This window comes from Amblyomma americanum, chromosome 11 (assembly GCF_052857255.1).
Source record: "Amblyomma americanum isolate KBUSLIRL-KWMA chromosome 11, ASM5285725v1, whole genome shotgun sequence".
NCBI lineage: Eukaryota > Metazoa > Arthropoda > Arachnida > Ixodida > Ixodidae > Amblyomma > Amblyomma americanum.
The window spans coordinates 46,654,822-46,675,496 of NC_135507.1; positions in this window are offsets into that span (position 1 = coordinate 46,654,822).

A 20,675-nucleotide genomic window follows, 5' to 3' on the forward strand; every position below is an offset into this window, starting at 1 on the left:
ATCTGAGATGACACCACGTACTGTGTTCAATGATCTGTGCGGTGTAACAGAGACAGGAATATCGCCAAAAGTTTCAATGTTTGCAAGCTTTGAAATCTGAGTTATGTCGAGCAGTTCGAGGAGGAGGTCACCACAAGCCAACTTTGTGACGTGGCTTTTTGGGCTTGTTGGTACATAGTTCCAATACACTGTGTAGCGCAGCAAAAGACGAGGACACAAGAGACGAGAGACGAACACCACGAGCGCTAACTTCCAACAAATTTTATTCTCCTGAAGCATCACATTTATACACCAGAAAACAGTAATCACACGTGCGAACAGTATCGATTTCTTAGAAAAACGAGCTCTTTATCTGAGAGGAGAATGGAAAGTGTGCTATCACACGAGCATCCTGACCTATTTATCTTTTCGGCTTCAATGATTTCGCGCGTTAACCTTTCTCTACTTTTTCCTATCACAAGACTTTTATCAAAGAAAGGCTTACAGGATTTTGACTTGCATGCGAGAATGTGGTCAACTAGCGATCCGCCTTGCCCGTTTCTGACGTTGCGAGCGTGTTCCATTAGGCGCTCGTTCAGACATCTCCCCGTCTGGCCGATATAGTGTTTCCCGCATGACAAGGGAATTTGATATACAACACCTTCATCGCACGTGACGTAGGGCTTCTGGTGCCTAGTTGCGCATCCGCGCGCTTTGTTGGTGTTGGTTTTTCCCAGCTTGCACAACATTGCAAGTTTTTTCGGCGCCGAGAACACGACGGTCGCATTCGCTCGTTGACCAATTCTTTTTAAATTGTGGGAAATCTTGTGTAGATACGGTAATACAACAAGGTTTTTTCGTTCATGAGGAACTGGGTTTGGAGAACATTGATTGTCTGGTTTCATTCTCTTAACAAGTTTTTCCGCAACGGAAACTTGAACATGGGAGGGGTATCCGGCATTAGTAAGCCTATTGGACTACTCTTGAAAACTATCGGTCATCATGTGCGGACAAGACTTCTGGAGAGCATTCCGAAAACATAAATTGACAATACCTCTTTTTATCAGTTTTGAATGAGCGGAGTGATATGGCAGCATCGGCTTGTTGCTTCGCGGCTGGTAGGCCCAGCATATGTGATGAGCGTGAAAGGTGAAGTTAATATCTAAAAATCTAATGGAGTTATCGATGGGCAATTCGCATGTTAAAACAAGCGGTTTAAAATGTTCTGTCATGGTAGTTAAAATGCTATGAGCCTTTGACTCAAGTGAGCCTTGGTCACACTTAACAAGAATAAAAAAGTCATCAACAAATCTAAAGACCTTGATTACGTCCAAGCTGTCAAGGCGGCTGGAAACAGCCTTGTCAAGTTTTGCTAAAAACAGATTACTCAGAATTGGCGCTATGCACGACCCGATGCATATCCCTTCTTTCTGAAGGTAGGGTTTTCCTTCCCAGTTAATGAACGTTGACTGCAAGTAAATAGCTAAAATTTCTAAAAAACTGCTCGCCGACACACCCGCCGCATTCTGGAAAGCAACACATCCGAACTCATCTATGCACTCCTCTACACAGCACAGCACCTTGTCGTTCGGCAGCGAGTAATATAGATCCTGAACATCCACTGAAAATGCAACCATGCTGTTATCAGAGCGCGACCGAACAAAGTCTAAAATTTCGTCAGATTTCTTAACCATAAAGGGGTCGTCAAGTGGTAAAAGGTTAAGTTTGCTTTGTAAGTACATTGAAACCGTTTTTTGCCATGTGCCAGTTTCAGAGATGATCACCCTGAATGGTTTTTCCGGTTTATGGGTTTTTGCACTGAAAAAGACGTCTAGAAAATCTTTTCGTGCATCGCCTATTTCTTTAGCCAGCTTGGTAAGGTTTAACTTGCGGCATAGCTTCTTCGCTTTAGCTTTTACTTTTGACATCACTACTTTGTTGCGGCAGTTAAATACAGACGACACGGCTTCGTCAGCCTTGGATTTGTAAAGTTCACAGGATAGAATCGCAAAGCCACCTTCTTTGTCAGCAGGCAGCACGACCAGGTCCTGTTCCTTGATGAAGGACTCGACGCGCTTGAGGGGTAGCTTGGAAGATCCTGGCTTTGAGCACTGCAAAACGTCGACTCCTTCTGAAATGCAGCGGTCGTGTTCCAGTTGCGTTGCACGCTGCGATACTTGGCGTACCATCGCAAGTAGTTGAGCAGCTGACGGCTTGGGCTCCACAGCAAACTTTGGTCCTAACGATAGAACCCTTGACACGTCATCCGGTAGATCCAGGGCCTCCAGGGTGTGGACGGTGCTCCGGGCTGTTTTCGTCCTGCTCGCAAGGTCGGCCCGTAGTTGTGGCAGATGTTGAGCCCACAAGCATTCGGTAGCTTGAGCAGTGATACGCTGGTATTCCCGAAGTGTTCGCCAGGCTGCCTGACTTTCGCCAATCGAGAGAAGCTGAGCCTCGAGGCACTGCCTGTGAAGCCGGGCTTGCCTGTACCACTCGGATTTGGCAAGCTTGCATGCCCTTATGCCGTGACCAGCCGATGGGACGAATCCTCCAAACAACCGCCTCACGTCTTCAGGCAGCAACCTGTTGCGGATGCAAAACGACATTGTGCGTGCACGACATGTTGCAAGCGCTATGAGTGAAACCGTAGCACAGGGATTCTGGTGAACATTAAAAAGCGGGCCCGTTGTACTAGAAATATAGTTCAGTAGCGTGGCTTTTTGGGCTTGTTGGTACATAGTTCCAATACACTGTGTAGCGCAGCAAAAGACGAGGACACAAGAGACGAGAGACGAACACCACGAGCGCTAACTTCCAACAAATTTTATTCTCCTGAAGCATCACATTTATACACCAGAAAACAGTAATCACACGTGCGAACAGTATCGATTTCTTAGAAAAACGAGCTCTTTATCTGAGAGGAGAATGGAAGGTGTGCTAACACACGAGCATCCTGACCTATTTATCTTTTCGGCTTCAATGATTTCGCGCGTTAACCTTTCTCTACTTTTTCCTATCACAAGACTTTTATCAAAGAAAGGCTTACAGGATTTTGACTTGCATGCGAGAATGTGGTCAACTAGCGATCCGCCTTGCCCGTTTCTGACGTTGCGAGCGTGTTCCATTAGGCGCTCGTTCAGACATCTCCCCGTCTGGCCGATATAGTGTTTCCCGCATGACAAGGGAATTTGATATACAACACCTTCATCGCACGTGACGTAGGGCTTCTGGTGCCTAGTTGCGCATCCGCGCGCTTTGTTGGTGTTGGTTTTTCCCAGCTTGCACAACATTGCAAGTTTTTTCGGCGCCGAGAACACGACGGTCGCATTCGCTCGTTGACCAATTCTTTTTAAATTGTGGGAAATCTTGTGTAGATACGGTAATACAACAAGGTTTTTTCGTTCATGAGGAACTGGGTTTGGAGAACATTGATTGTCTGGTTTCATTCTCTTAACAAGTTTTTCCGCAACGGAAACTTGAACATGGGAGGGGTATCCGGCATTAGTAAGCCTATTGGACTGCTCTTGAAAACTATCGGTCATCATGTGCGGACAAGACTTCTGGAGAGCATTCCGAAAACATAAATTGACAATACCTCTTTTTATCAGTTTTGAATGAGCGGAGTGATATGGCAGCATCGGCTTGTTGCTTCGCGGCTGGTAGGCCCAGCATATGTGATGAGCGTGAAAGGTGAAGTTAATATCTAAAAATCTAATGGAGTTATCGATGGGCAATTCGCATGTTAAAACAAGCGGTTTAAAATGTTCTGTCATGGTAGTTAAAATGCTATGAGCCTTTGACTCAAGTGAGCCTTGGTCACACTTAACAAGAATAAAAACGTCATCAACAAATCTAAAGACCTTGATTACGTCCAAGCTGTCAAGGCGGCTGGAAACAGCCTTGTCAAGTTTTGCTAAAAACAGATTACTCAGAATTGGCGCTATGCACGACCCGATGCATATCCCTTCTTTCTGAAGGTAGGGTTTTCCTTCCCAGTTAATGAACGTTGACTGCAAGTAAATAGCTAAAATTTCTAAAAAACTGCTCGCCGACACACCCGCCGCATTCTGGAAAGCAACACATCCGAACTCATCTCGTCTCTTGTGTCCTCGTCTTTTGCTGCGCTACACAGTGTATTGCAACTTTGTGACTTTGTACTGAGGGCCCAGGGATTCTGTAAGAACTCTTGAAACAAGGAACGGGGATATTTGTCTGGCTGGCTTTTCTGTTTCTTTACTGTGGACGATGTGGTACTTAGGGAAAGTTGTCTTCTTTTTGTTGAAAAACTGGGATGTGACATCGGTCCGCCCCCTTTTCAGAGGGCGATCATTATTAAGCAGGGAGGAAGCCATAAAAAATTTTGTTCTTCGGCCTTGGTGCCAGCCGCCCACCATGGAGCCCAACTAGGGGACAGGACAGGAACTTGAAAACAAGTCCTGCCCACGCCAGGTGTACACCATTGCTATAACCGAATATGACGAAACCCAGGATAGTTCGCCACACAGGGTTAACCCTAGCCGCCAGGAAAAAGGAAAAACCAAGGAAGGAGGAGGAGACAGGAGAGTTGTAAGAAAGATGATAGGAAGGTAAAAGATGGAGGGGAGGATAAGGAAAAGACGACTGCCGATTTCCCCCGGTCGGGTCAGGCCGGAGGTGCCGTCTACAGGAAGCTGGAGCCAAAGTGGTGTGTTGCCTCCGCCGAGGGGCCTTAAGGGTCCAAACGCTCGGCATCGGCTCAACCACCAGGATCCCCTTTTCCCCGGACACGGCGATGCCACGCACGGCGAGGCGCGGGTGCTCGGGTCCGTGGTGATGCACAGTTCACCATCATCCCCTTGCGGGGATGTCCCTGCGGATGCTCGGGAACCCGCGGTGACGCCACTCACCGTCGCGACGCCTGCAAGCTGCAGGCGCCCCCCTGCGGGGGAATTATGGAGCATGTGAGTGCCCTCCTGAAGCAGTATCATTCATACTCAGCGAAGCTGAGCAGAAAAGCATGAGCACGTGGTTTTTGCCGTTTTTGACGACACAATAAAAAGCTGCTACAAGTGTACAGCGAGATTGACGCCACGGTTTGAGTTTTTCCTACTCAATGTAGCACATCGGAAAATTATGCATACTCTTGGTTATTTGTTTTTACATATAGTGCATTTGTCTTTGCACGCTAATTATGGTGCATGTGAGTTCCCTCCTGAAGCATTATCATTCTTACTCAGCGAAGCTGAGCAGAAAAGCATGAGCACGTGGTTTTTGCCGTTTTTGACGACACAATACAAAGCTGCTACAAGTGTACAGCGAGATTGACGCCACGGTTTGAGTTTTTCCTACTCAATGTAGCACATCGGAAAGGTTTGCATACTCTTGGTTATTTGTTTTTACATATAGTGCATTTGTCTTTGCACGCTAATTATGGTGCATGTGAGTGCCCTCCTGAAGCATTATCATTCTTACTCAGCGAAGCTGAGCAGAAAAGCATGAGCACGTGGTTTTTGCCGTTTTTGACGACACAATACAAAGCTGCTACAAGTGTACAGCGAGATTGACGCCACGGTTTGAGTTTTTCCTACTCAATGTAGCACATCGGAAAGGTTTGCATACTCTTGGTTATTTGTTTTTACATATAGTGCATTTGTCTGCACGCTAATTATGGTGCATGTGAGTGCCCTCCTGAAGCATTATCATTCTTACTCAGCGAAGCTGAGCAGAAAAGCATGAGCACGTGGTTTTTGCCGTTTTTGACGACACATTACAAAGCTGCTACAAGTGTACAGCGAGATTGACGCCACGGTTTGAGTTTTTCCTACTCAATGTAGCACATCGGAAAGGTATGCATACTCTTGGTTATTTGTTTTTACATATAGTGCATTTGTCTTTGCACGCTAATTATGGTGCATGTGAGTGCCCTCCTGAAGCATTATCATTCTTACTCAGCGAAGCTGAGCAGAAAAGCATGAGCACGTGGTTTTTGCCGTTTTTGACGACACAATACAAAGCTGCTACAAGTGTACAGCGAGATTGACGCCACGGTTTGAGTTTTTCCTACTCAATGTAGCACATCGGAAAGGTATGCATACTCTTGGTTATTTGTTTTTACATATAGTGCATTTGTCTTTGCACGCTAATTATGGAGCATGTGAGTGCCCTCCTGAAGCAGTATCATTCATACTCAGCGAAGCTGAGCAGAAAAGCATGAGCACGTGGTTTTTGCCGTTTTTGACGACACAATACAAAGCTGCTACAAGTGTACAGCGAGATTGACGCCACGGTTTGAGTTTTTCCTACTCAATGTAGCACATCGGAAAGGTTTGCATACTCTTGGTTATTTGTTTTTACATATAGTGCATTTGTCTTTGCACGCTAATTATGGAGCATGTGAGTGCCCTCCTGAAGCAGTATTATTCATACTCAGCGAAGCTGAGCAGAAAAGCATGAGCACGTGGTTTTTGCCGTTTTTGACGACACAATACAAAGCTGCTACAAGTGTACAGCGAGATTGACGCCACGGTTTGAGTTTTTCCTACTCAATGTAGCACATCGGAAAGGTTTGCATACTCTTGGTTATTTGTTTTTACATATAGTGCATTTGTCTTTGCACGCTAATTATGGTGCATGTGAGTGCCCTCCTGAAGCATTATCATTCTTACTCAGCGAAGCTGAGCAGAAAAGCATGAGCACGTGGTTTTTGCAGTTTTTGACGACACAATACAAAGCTGCTACAAGTGTGCAGCGAGATTGACGCCATGGTTTGAGTTTTTCCTACTCAATGTAGCACATCGGAAAGGTTTGCATACTCTTGGTTATTTGTTTTTACATATAGTGCCTTTGTCTTTGCACGCTAATTATGGTGCATGTGAGTGCCCTCCTGAAGCATTATCATTCTTACTCAGCGAAGCTGAGCAGAAAAGCATGAGCACGTGGTTTTTGCCGTTTTTGACGACACAATACAAAGCTGCTACAAGTGTACAGCGAGATTGACGCCACGGTTTGAGTTTTTCCTACTCAATGTAGCACATCGGAAAGGTATGCATACTCTTGGTTGTTTGTTTTTACATATAGTGCATTTGTCTTTGCACGCTAATTATGGAGCATGTGAGTGCCCTCCTGAAGCAGTATCATTCATACTCAGCGAAGCTGAGCAGAAAAGCATGAGCACGTGGTTTTTGCCGTTTTTGACGACAATACAAAGCTGCTACAAGTGTACAGCGAGATTGACGCCACGGTTTGAGTTTTTCCTACTCAATGTAGCACATCGGAAAGGTTTGCATACTCTTGGTTATTTGTTTTTACATATAGTGCATTTGTCTTTGCACGCTAATTATGGTGCATGTGAGTGCCCTCCTGAAGCATTATCATTCTTACTCAGCGAAGCTGAGCAGAAAAGCATGAGCACGTGGTTTTTGCCGTTTTTAACGACACAATACAAAGCTGCTACAAGTGTACAGCGAGATTGACGCCACGGTTTGAGTTTTCCCTACTCAATGTAGCACATCGGAAAGGTATGCATACTCTTGGTTATTTGTTTTTACATATAGTGCATTTGTCTTTGCACGCTAATTATGGAGCATGTGAGTGCCCTCCTGAAGCAGTATCATTCATACTCAGCGAAGCTGAGCAGAAAAGCATGTGCACGTGGTTTTTGCCGTTTTTGACGACACAATACAAAGCTGCTACAAGTGTACAGCGAGATTGACGCCACGGTTTGAGTTTTTCCTACTCAATGTAGCACATCGGAAAGGTATGCATACTCTTGGTTATTTGTTTTTACATATAGTGCATTTGTCTTTGCACGCTAATTATGGAGCATTTGAGTGCCCTCCTGAAGCAGTATCATTCATACTCAGCGAAGCTGAGCAGAAAAGCATGAGCACGTGGTTTTTGCCGTTTTTGACAACACAATACAAAGCTGCTACAAGTGTACAGCGAGATTGACGCCACGGTTTGAGTTTTTCCTTCCCAATGTAGCACATCGGAAAGGTATGCATACTCTTGGTTATTTGTTTTTACATATAGTGCATTTGTCTTTGCACGCTAATTATGGTGCATGTGAGTGCCCTCCTGAAGCATTATCATTCTTACTCAGCGAAGCTGAGCAGAAAAGCATGAGCACGTGGTTTTTGCCGTTTTTGACGACACAATACAAAGCTGCTACAAGTGTACAGCGAGATTGACGCCACGGTTTGAGTTTTTCCTACTCAATGTAGCACATCGGAAAGGTATGCATACTCTTGGTTATTTGTTTTTACATATAGTGCATTTGTCTTTGCACGCTAATTATGGAGCATGTGAGTGCCCTCCTGAAGCAGTATCATTCATACTCAGCGAAGCTGAGCAGAAAAGCATGAGCACGTGGTTTTTGCCGTTTTTGACGACACAATACAAAGCTGCTACAAGTGTACAGCGAGATTGACGCCACGGTTTGAGTTTTTCCTACTCAATGTAGCAGATCGGAAAGGTATGCATACTCTTGGTTATTTGTTTTTACATATAGTGCATTTGTCTTTGCACGCTAATTATGGAGCATGTGAGTGCCCTCCTGAAGCAGTATCATTCATACTCAGCGAAGCTGAGCAGAAAAGCATGAGCACGTGGTTTTTGCCGTTTTTGACGACACAATACAAAGCTGCTACAAGTGTACAGCGAGATTGACGCCACGGTTTGAGTTTTTCCTACTCAATGTAGCACATCAGAAAGGTTTGCATACTCTTGGTTGTTTTTACATATAGTGCATTTGTCATTGCACGCTAATTATGGTGCATGTGAGCGCCCTCCTGAAGCAGTATCATTCTTACTCAGCGAAGCTGCGCAGAAAAGCATGAGCACGTGGTTTTTGCCGTTTTTGACGACACAATACAAAGCTGCTACAAGTGTACAGCGAGATTGACGCCACGGTTTGAGTTTTTCCTACTCAATGTAGCACATCGGAAAGGTTTGCATACTCTTGGTTATTTGTTTTTACATATAGTGCATTTGTCTTTGCACGCTAATTATGGTGCATGTGAGTGCCCTCCTGAAGCATTATCATTCTTACTCAGCGAAGCTGAGCAGAAAAGCATGAGCACGGGGTTTTTGCCGTTTTTGACGACACAATACAAAGCTGCTACAAGTGTACAGCGAGATTGACGCCACGGTTTGAGTTTTTCCTACTCAATGTAGCACATCGGAAAGGTTTGCATACTCTTGGTTATTTGTTTTTACATATAGTGCATTTGTCTTTGCACGCTAATTATGGTGCATGTGAGTGCCCTCCTGAAGCATTATCATTCTTACTCAGCGAAGCTGAGCAGAAAAGCATGAGCACGTGGTTTTTGCCGTTTTTGACGACACAATACAAAGCTGCTACAAGTGTACAGCGAGATTGACGCCACGGTTTGAGTTTTTCCTACTCAATGTAGCACATCGGAAAGGTTTGCATACTCTTGGTTATTTGTTTTTACATATAGTGCATTTGTCTTTGCACGCTAATTATGGTGCATGTGAGTGCCCTCCTGAAGCATTATCATTCTTACTCAGCGAAGCTGAGCAGAAAAGCATGAGCACGTGGATTTTGCCGTTTTTGACGACACAATACAAAGCTGCTACAAGTGTACAGCGAGATTGACGCCACGGTTTGAGTTTTTCCTACTCAATGTAGCACATCGGAAAGGTTTGCATACTCTTGGTTATTTGTTTTTACATATAGTGCATTTGTCTTTGCACGCTAATTATGGAGCATGTGAGTGCCCTCCTGAAGCATTATCATTCTTACTCAGCGAAGCTGAGCAGAAAAGCATGAGCACGTGGTTTTTGCCGTTTTTGACGACACAATACAAAGCTGCTACAAGTGTACAGCGAGATTGACGCCACGGTTTGAGTTTTTCCTACTCAATGTAGCACATCGGAAAGGTTTGCATACTCTTGGTTATTTGTTTTTACATATAGTGCATTTGTGTTTGCACGCTAATTATGGAGCATGTGAGTGCCCTCCTGAAGCATTATCATTCTTACTCAGCGAAGCTGAGCAGAAAAGCATGAGCACGTGGTTTTTGCCGTTTTTGACACAATACAAAGCTGCTACAAGTGTACAGCGAGATTGACGCCACGGTTTGAGTTTTTCCTACTCAATGTAGCACATCGGAAAGGTTTGCATACTCTTGGTTATTTGTTTTTACATATAGTGCATTTGTCTTTGCACGCTAATTATGGAGCATGTGAGTGCCCTCCTGAAGCATTATCATTCTTACTCAGCGAAGCTGAGCAGAAAAGCATGAGCACGTGGTTTTTGCCGTTTTTGACGACACAATACAAAGCTGCTACAAGTGTACAGCGAGATTGACGCCACGGTTTGAGTTTTTCCTACTCAATGTAGCACATCGGAAAGGTTTGCATACTCTTGGTTATTTGTTTTTACATATAGTGCATTTGTCTTTGCACGCTAATTATGGAGCATGTGAGTGCCCTCCTGAAGCATTATCATTCTTACTCAGCGAAGCTGAGCAGAAAAGCATGAGCACGTGGTTTTTGCCGTTTTTGACGACACAATACAAAGCTGCTACAAGTGTACAGCGAGATTGACGCCACGGTTCGAGTTTTTACCTACTGAATGTAGCACATCGGAAAGGTATGCACTCTTATCCATTTTCTTTCTCATGTAGTGCATTGTTAGCTTTGCTCGTTAATTATGGTGCATGCATTTGCCCTCCTTAAGCATTATCATTTGTATTGAGAAAAGCTTTGCAGAAAAGAGTGTGCAACTGATGGATGCTTTCTGTGATATCGAAATACAAAGCTGCTAAAAACGCACAGCGAAATTGACGCCGCGGATTGAGTTCTTACCTACTCAATGAAGCACATCAGAAAGGTATGCACACTCTTGGTCATTTGTTTTTACATATAGTGCATTTGTCTTTGTACGCTAATTATGGTGCATGTGAGTGCCCACCTGAAGCATTATCAGTCTTACTCAGCGAAGCTGCGCAGAAAAGCATGAGCACTTGGTGTTTGCCGTCTTTGACGACACAATACAAAGCTGCTAAAAGTGTACAGCAAGATTGACGCCATGGTTCGAGTTCTTACCAACGCAATGTAGAACATCGGAAGGGCATTCATCCTATTGTCGACTTGTTTTTACATGCAGTATATTTTTGGCTTTGGATGTTAACTATAGTGCATATGAGTGTCCTGCTGAAGCAACATCATTAGCATAGAGCGAAGCTTCGCAGAAAAGCCTGAGCAACTGATGGATGCTGTATGTAATACCAAAATACAAAGCTGCTAAAACGTACAGCGAGGTTCACGCCATGGTTCGAGTTGTTATCTGCATAACGTAGGACAACCGAAAGATATGCATACTCTTGTTCATTTCTTTATATGTAGTGCACTTCTGGCCTTGAAAGTTAATTGTGGCGAATGTGAATGTCCTCCTAAAATATTGTCATTTTTACTGAGTGATGTTTCGCAGAAAAGCATGGGCAACTGATGTTGGTCGTATTTGATGACACAATGCAAAGCTCCTAACATACAGCGAGATTGACCCCACGGTTCGAGTTCTTACCTGCTCAATGTAGCACATAGGAAAGGTAAGCGTTCTATTGTACGTTTGTTCATACATTTAGTGCACTTTTAGCTTAGCACGTTAATTATGGTGCATGTGAAATATTACCGTTTGTACTGAGTGATGCTTCGCAGAAAAGCATGGGCAACTGACGTCTGCCGTCTTTGACATCACAATACAAAGCTGCAAAAAATATATCAGCGATATTTACCCCACAGTTCGAGTTGTTAACTATGCAATGAAGCACATCGGAAATGTACTCATTCTCTTGTTAGTTGGATTTTACATGTCGTGCATTTTTGGCTCTGCATGTTAATTATGGTGCATGCGAGTGCCCTCCTGAATTATTATTACGTACCCGCTAAAAAGCTACCGTGGCGTCCACTAAAAAATTTCTGCAAGGAATGCACCGCAACCCATGCAGGCGGAATGGGATTGCAGAAGGCGGTTCAATGATCAACGTGACGTCAAGAACAGGAGAGAGATTTGCGGGCTCTCAGAACATCAATACGAGGGCCACTTGACTGACGGATTCCGCGCGCATACTTCCGTTAACATTGAAATGAAGAACAAAGTGATACAATTAATAAGGACTGAAACTGGTGGAGTCGGTGGCGATAAATACTTCAGCCGAGAGTGGCAAGTTGCTGGGGATTCATACTTAGGGCAAGATAGCGAGGGGAAGGTGGACGACTGGTCAGTGCAGAATTGAGCTGATGGCTGAGCACCGCCGGTCATTGAAGGGTGCGGCTTCCTATGGGGAGCTTGCGCTGAAGTTGTCGGCGCCGATTGCAGCGCCATTACACACTGCCTAGCGAGAAGAGTAAGTAGTCTTGGGTAATAGTACTCTTAGTACTTTTCCGCCCTACCTCCAGTCGCTCATTGGCGTGAGCCTCCGCGCTCTGTCGAAGGCGCGCGTAGCACGTCAGCTATCTGGGCTACGCCGAGAGAAGCTAGGCAATGAATGATGTCAGCCAAACGCGGGTGTCTAATCGCGCAGAATGTCTTCTCGCGCTTGCAGCGTCCCAAGCGGCTGACAAGTTTTGAGCCACTGAATGGAACAATCGCAGTGCCACCTTAGCAGCGCAGGTTCCCCATAATCTCTTTGCACTGTAGGGTATGCAAAGACTGCTTTCCGCATCTAAACAAGACCGGCGTGGTATTCAGACACTGGGCTCAATTAATCAGGGAGTTATTGGAAAAATAGCTGATCAAGAAAAGAGATCAGTGTCCCGTCGACCACCGTCAGCCTGCTGGATATGCACGACTTTTCAGCCGGAACAGGCCCTAGGGATCGTTGGATTAATGGAAGCGTTACCCTGTTTGTTTATTTTCTTTGGTGCGCGGCTTTTGCTCGGTGCCAATGAATTGACAAACACGTTTAAAGGAGTGCGATTCTGTTGGGTTTTGTCTTCGATATCACGGCGCGACAGTATTTATAGGCACCTTTTTCCGCAATGAAAATTGCGTTCACAGTCTGCGCCCGCGGGGTGTTATCTCTCGGTTTGTCCTTGTATTTTCGCGCGGCGTAAGTAAGAAAAAATGAACGTGACTCGGGGGAATCTACGCGAAATACGCTTACGCTCGGTGCGCCCCGTTTTTCCTTCATAAGCAACATCCCATCTGTTTCTGGCTCATTGGCAATAAAGCACTCGCAGCGGTGCCGCAAGGCGATTTTCCTTTATGACGTTTTCTCCTCAGTTAATCTTTCTCTTCAGTTAAACCTAATTTAACCTTTGCGAAACGTGATGCACACGTCAGGCCGACCGTTGTCCGCTAGGTTGTTCAAACTGCGCGCAGCCATATTCCTTATAACGCTCATCTGTGTGGCGTTCACTTTGAAATTGAACTTCTATCCTTGTTCATCATGTCGTTAAATAACGCCGGCCAGAGCTGTCCCCACTAATGTCTGAAATGGATGGAGTATCCCGCAGTATGATAAGCTACCGTGACGTCCATGTTAGAAAAAATTACCCAGCAAAGACAGTACCAGAAGAAAGAGGGACGCAGGACCAGCGCTGTCTTGAGTGGAACCATCTGGACGCGTGTTACAGGCGCTTCGATGAACCGGTGCTCTTATCGCAGATGCTGAACTAACAATACTCATTCAATACTCATTGAGGGGTTTGTTATAGAAGCTAACCGTGCTGCTATCAGTTAACACAACGTGGCTTGCCAAGCGACGTGATAAACGAAGGAAAGAAGCGAGGCAGCGCGCTGATAATGCCGCACCGCAGGAAACGCATGTCGCCCAGCGCTTTGGCCACGTGTCAACACTCGCCGACTTGGCCGATTCGATTAGCCCTTGGACGCTGGTGGAGAGAGCGGTCGACGCTCGCTTCGTATTATCTGATATAGGAACCGAAAGCTTCGAAACCTATCCGTGTGGGCAATTTCAGCTTTCGCCAGTCTCGGCTAGGTGGCACTGACGAATTTTGGATTGCGGACTGAGACAGTCAGGCACCACGACAAACACGTTGTGCGTTGCGTGTGGATAGGACGAGGAAACGGCTGAACACTTGTTACTGTTCTGTAAAGGGCTTCACCCTACAGTGCAAAGCCGCGGGGCGGATTCACCCAAGGCATTGGGGTTTAGAGACGGTGAAGGGAAAGTAGATTTTTAGCAGGTAGAAGTAACCAAGCGAAGGTCATCCGATTGGTGGCTAAAACCAAGACTAGAGTAAAATTTCACAAGTGATGGATATGTGGCTTGAACCTCCACCCGATTTAAAGGGTTCAGCCTTATTCATCCATCTATCTACAGGCTCGTCCGTTTCTTTCTGTTTGCAATTGTGCTGCGTCTTTACGTGTCGGTTGCTCATGTCACCCTCCGTTAACAAAGACCACGTAGGCTGTTTCCAAATGGCTCTGAGCTTAATGAGAAAACTATATGAGATCCATTTGGCTCAGATTTTCTCAGACGGTTGACATTGAACATGACCATGAAAAAAAAACAAGCATAGCAGCAGTCTATGCAGAAATCAAATAAATATTGCAGCGACTGGGTTTGGTAACCAGCGGCGGCAAGTAAAAATCTGCTGCGCCGGCCAGAGCATGAGGGCGCTATGCTATCGCCGCAGCCAATCACGCCTTCATCACCTTCCATTTCCTGCGCCTTGATATCTTGCCAGCTTAACCTCAATCAGATTCAAGCTCTAATATTGTCGCCAAAAGTGCCCATGACCCAGAAAAGCAAAACAATGAGCCGGCCTAAATAAACACATGCTTTCCCAGGTGTTCTCGGTTTCACTACGTTAGACCCCTACACTTTAACATTTTTTTATATACGCGAACATATTGCTGCTCAGCCGCCCGACCAACGGGACAAAAATATGTTCGCGTCAAATTCACGGAAGAATACGGAATAGGACGCGAGCGCGAGTGTCCGGCAGCAACTCCCGGCGGACCTTATTTCAGTCGAAGAATACCCCCAATAAGCAGACGCTTTATTGCAAAGAGTCCTGCTTGTTGCACACTTACTATCGAGAATATGGCCGCCGTAGCTAATAAAATGTTGTGCTGCGATCGAATTAATGGTTTATGGGGATTTAACGTCATAAGGTGAGTCGGGCTATGAGGGACGCCGTAGGGAACGCCTCCGGTAATTTCGACCACCTGAGGTTCTTTAACGTGCACTGACATCGCAGAGCACACGGGCCTCAAGAAATTAGCCTCCATTGAAATGCGACAGCGGCGACCGGGATTGAACCCGCGTATTTCAGGACAGTAGCCGAGCGCCATAACCATGGACTCACCGCGGAAGCTATGTGCTTGCAATTTCGAAGAAAAATCTATGGCTACCCACACCATGAAATCGACATCGGCCTGACAGGTGCCAAACCATTGTACTAGCATTGAGCTCTGAGACGACTCAACGGTCGCGCAATAGATGAAATATGCGAAATTTACGCTTCGTTCGAACGGACATTCTTGTTGTAACTGCCTATGCTCGTTTGTTTTCGAACACGTGCACGCCGTTTATGGAGCCGGCTTAAACACCTAGAATCTGCCCTCGAATAGATACCGGGTTTCCGGGCTAAAAGGGGTCATTCCAGCCATATTTCACCACAAAGACGTTTGAAACTCATTTTTCGAGAATAGACAAAACTTTACATGAGTGCACAAAGTGGCCAGAGTGGTCCTCGCCGGAATGAATCGCAAGGAAATGCCTCCCAGCCAGCGGTGGGCAGACGCAGACTCATCGGCGTTGGGTTACGATAGACGCCCAACTTTATCCGCGGAATAAAGGAAGTATTGCACTCACTAGGCAGAAGGGTGGACCAAAATTTGTTTCCGATGAAAATTGCCTTGCTCCGCCGTGCCTGCAGGGTGGTCGCACCAAGGAAACTAGTCCTGTCAAGTCAGGAGCGGCGACACGTACGCTTACGCCCATACTGAAGGAAAAATGGGCAGCACAATGAATTGAACGCTGTAAGCTCCACTAAGCTAGCACTGCAGTGCGTCGACGTGCGACGAACCACGTTTTGTGTGGCCGGCGCTCCGTGCACCGGCTTTTTAGCTCGATACTGAAGCGCCGCCACCAGCGGAGCGCGCATCTCCTGCGCATCTCGCAGCCATCCCGATGACGCTGACGTCGCGTTTTAAAGCGAATAAAAGCCTTTATCGCTGACGATAGCCGGGTTCGCCTTAACTGATAAGACTCGCACACTCGTTCGAACTCAAGCGAGGCGCAAAAAACTTCAGTGGCTGATTTCGTTACGAAAGCGTGCCCCACGAAAAAGTGAACCGAACCATTTTCCAGCAGCACCCACAAACCCTTCGTCACCGTCAACGCCTTGGCAGTGCAGATAGCCTAAAGTGCGAGCTGATATAGAAACGACTCGGTTCGGATCGCTCCATCTACAGTGAATGAAAGCGCAAACTGAGACAACGACTGTCAAGCAAAACTTCGATTCGACGCTAACCTTCATACAGATGATTGAGAACCGGGTGACGCTCGCTAATTTCCAACGGCAGCGTTTCATTCTTTCCCGACACTAGTTTTATTTTCACGTACATAGAAGCTTCACGTACGCAGAGCTCTTACGGGTGACCAGTGTGCATGCGCAGAACGCAAAGATCGGCTTTAGTCTAAAGAACGCACGTGAAATTGCATTTTTACATTGCGGTCTGCCCCGCCGCGTTGGCTCAGTGGTTAGGGCGCTCGACTACTGATCCGGAGTTCCCGGGTTCGAACCCGACCGCGGCGGCTGCGTTTTTATGGAGGAAAAACGCTAAGGCGCTCGTGTGCTGTGCGATGTCAGTGCACGTTAAAGATCCCCAGGTGGTCGAAATTATTCCGGAGCCCTCCACTACGGCACCTCTCTTCCTTTCTTCTTTCACTCCCTCCTTTACCCTTCCCTTACGGCGCGGTTCAGGTGTCCAACGATATATGAGACAGATACTGTGCCATTTCCTTTACCCCCTAAAACCAATTATTATTACATTGCGGTCTTCGCGTTGCTTGCGTGCGTATACTATGTTAAGCTCTTAAGCCTTACGAACTAGCGTTTGTTGTCATCCTAGCAATGCTTCAACGCAGTTGGCCTGCCCGGTTTTGACTCGTATTGTATTAGAGTCGCTACAACATGTGTCAGTATCTGTTAGCAGATGGCGATAGGAACAATGCGCAGCGTAGTCACGTAGGTGGAACTAATAAGGGTTTCAAACGACATCCGCGTAGGCTGCGTAGACGTCTCAAGCTTGCGTAAACGAACTCTGTACGTATGTGAAGCTAAAACTGCCCATTCATCGCAGTTCGTACTAATGGGATCTGCTCTGTATGCTTGCCGTCGCTTTTCAAAATCTACGCAGACGCTAAGCGGTGATTTGCCAATTGCAAGGACGTAAAATATATACTGCTCGCGCAGCCGGGTTATGCAATCTTCTAAGCTTCCATCTTGTATTGGATCATCGAAGAGGGGACACTTCGCTCCTTGCATGCAACCTAGAATGAAGAGTTTGTGTATAAATTCGGGAACGAATTTTTCTCACCATTAATTTCTCTCTGGCCTGACGCCGCACCCTACATAAAAGGCAAGAAGCTCTTGAGGGTGCCAGGGAGAATTTAAAGCACTTGGCGCTCTCTGCTCCGCACTGAGATTTCAGTGCACCTTCACGACTGAAGACCATCAAACTGCGGTCCGCACTGTATGAGCGCCTGGATATAAGCGATCAGCCGCAGTGTATCCAACGGGGTGTCCGTTTCATGGCTTCAGACAACAAGTAGCCCTAAACGGAGAGTACGGAACTTTATTTTACGTCGTCTGCAGCTTGATTGTGTGATAAAGAGCCGTAGGTTTTGACTCTACAACTGATTTGTGCACGAGTTCTCAATAAATATGTTCTAAGAGCAGGGTGTAGTTTATTTATCCATGTGTTCAGTTTTGGTAGTTGACATGGCGTGCGTCACAAATTTTTTGTTTTCATTAGAATTTAGGATTGTGCTGTGTTTATAAGCAGAAATAATTTGTTTCTTCTGTGATAATAGTTCTCTGATCGGCTCTGTTACATGAATCCCTTCTTAGACCTCGTGATGCGTACGTGAAAAAAGTATTTAGCGTCTCCCCAACACCTGTGAGAGGGCTTTACGTCTTGCAAATATATTTATTGGCTTAAATTTACGTTTCTTTGTTCTTTTGTCTTTGCGACGAAGGTTACTTGGGTCGCGAGCTACATATTCGTAGAGAAGCGGAAACTATAAGTACATCACGTGCATACACATGAGAAGAAGCGCCGGTTGTCAAATTTAAGTTCAGTACAGAACGCATGGAAAATAAATATAGACACACAATAAAGAAATAAATAAAAGCAGCAGAACATTGCAACAGATGCGTTGGTCCTCTATCAGCAGAGAGAGACAGTGAAGAGTAAATAAATGATTTAAAATGGCCGCCTCCGGAAACGCGGAATAACAACAGTGTGCTCCGGCTTGCGAACGCGGCTATAACCAGAGTTGGTATGTCTCTTCCGCTCAGTTTTAAGGTGCCCTGCTTAAAATGATCGCCTTCGTATACCTTTTTTATGCATGCCTTATGTCTCATGGCAAATCCTCAATCTTGGAACATATTAGTGCTGGACGTTGTTTTCCAGTGAATCACTGACTTCATCAATGCTTCACAAAGATATTATGTACCAGGTGGGACTACTGGCTTCCAAAAGTGATCTTGCGCTGATGAAGTCAAAGTAAATCAACCCCGAAAAAAAAAAGTGGAGATCTCCAAGTTTCTGCATTTGGGAGACAACGAGATGATAAATGAGGATATTGCTTCGAATTTTACTGTGAAATGAATATATCGGTGCACACGACAACTTAGCCAGAATGAAAGGCCATGCAGAAAGCGTTGATTCTGCAACGCCGGCGGCCGGCAGATTCTTCTCAGCAGCATTTTATCGCTCGGCAAGAAGCGGGCTTAAGAATACGTAGATGCCCTCTGCCGGCCTTTCCTGCGTTGCAAACATGAGGAGTAGGCACTGTCGCTATTGCCGTGTTCGAAAAGTGCAGTGCTTCGTTGCGGGACTCTGCGCGCCGGTCATTTCTGTCAGTTGTGCTAATGCTTTTATTGCTCTAAAGTACGCAAGACACACTCATCCATTCGAGTCCACTCGTTTTAGGGAATATTTCGAATATATCTCTTGCAAATTAGGCTTAGCGACACCTGCTGGCAGCATTTTTCGACGCTCGGCGATGAGGCGCACCTTTTTTCTGTGACGGCTCGTCTATCCCGGTGCCGGAACAAAAGTTGATACCTATCCCAATGCTTCTATGTTATTGAAATCAGAAACACAAACTGGAATGCGCACGCCACATTTAGTACAAAAAGCCTCACGTCCGCACTTCATGCCGATAGTTTTTTCCTGCAATTGGCGCAGATAATCTGCACCCGCTAAACAGATCTTCTTTGAATTAAAATTCCGATCGAAGTCCATTAGCATGGCCCTGAACAGAATACTGATTACGATTCTTCTCATAGCTTATAACGTAGAACCCTCCAATTTTTAATTAATATCACGACATTGAGAGCGGCCAGAACATAGCCTCTCATTAAAGAAGCATTTCAAAAAGAAAATCAATGCAAGGTACAAAACAGAAGGAAGTGCCTCGCCTGATCTTGAAATCCCTCTGCTAATTAATATATTTCGCTATTTAACAGCGAAGCATTTGGCGGCCATACTTAGTCCAGGCAGATAGCAGCGATCAAATGACGCTCCATCGTGTTGGGTGGCGCGTTTGCCTAAGGCTGCAATTTGGTCAGCTGATCAGAATAGTCACACACCTCAGAGTAGTCACCTCAGAATAGCTGTTTAGAATAGTCACCTGAAACACTAATGCGCGCTTGTAGGCTTGCCCTTTAGGGTAGCGAGGCCGATTGTCTCATCCTCCTTGGTCCTCCCGTGGAGACTCATTTTAAACTATGATATTGCGCACTAATTGGTACTTTGTGGCCACGTAACGCTTGTAGCACCATCACTGTCGCGACCAATCACATATTTTCTGACAAGGAGCGGAAGTTTTGATGAAACGATAGCTCTAATGCTATCGCACTGAGAAGATATCTGATCTCACATTATCAGGGAGCCGCATCTCTTTCATTAAACATATATTCAGACCTCGAAGGCTGCATACTGCTTACAGTTGCAGTTCTGCGCTGTGTGACCAAAATGCGTATTGTCTCAGGTTCTGGTGAGTCAATAGGGTGTAACGGTGGTAGTTTTAGCTGATTTCTACATGTCCAGAGGAAAGCGGTTTTGCATAATAGAATTTGCGATTTCTAGCCAGCAGGAAGGAAATGAAAAGTGATACACATGACACTGTAAATTTTTATGCAACAAAATCATCAAAAAGCTATGAATAAATTAAGCGCACTGCTCTATTTCTCGGCGTAAAGGAAAGCCGAATAGGTAGGGGCTGCATACTCTCAGTGTTCCTATTCTGTCTAACACTTCGAACTTGTACTTGTAGAAGGCTCACGGAGCTGCTTGGGTGGTAGACAAATGAGAGAGAGTTGGTTCATCAGCAAGGGTTTTACAAACACCTCGACAGCCGCTATTTTGGATTTCTGCAGATAACCTGAAAAAAAATTAAAATCAGCGATGGTTTGGAGCAAAGCTTTCTATTGTAGACAGAAGGCTCGTAGAGGAGACAAGCAACATTACTTTGTAACTC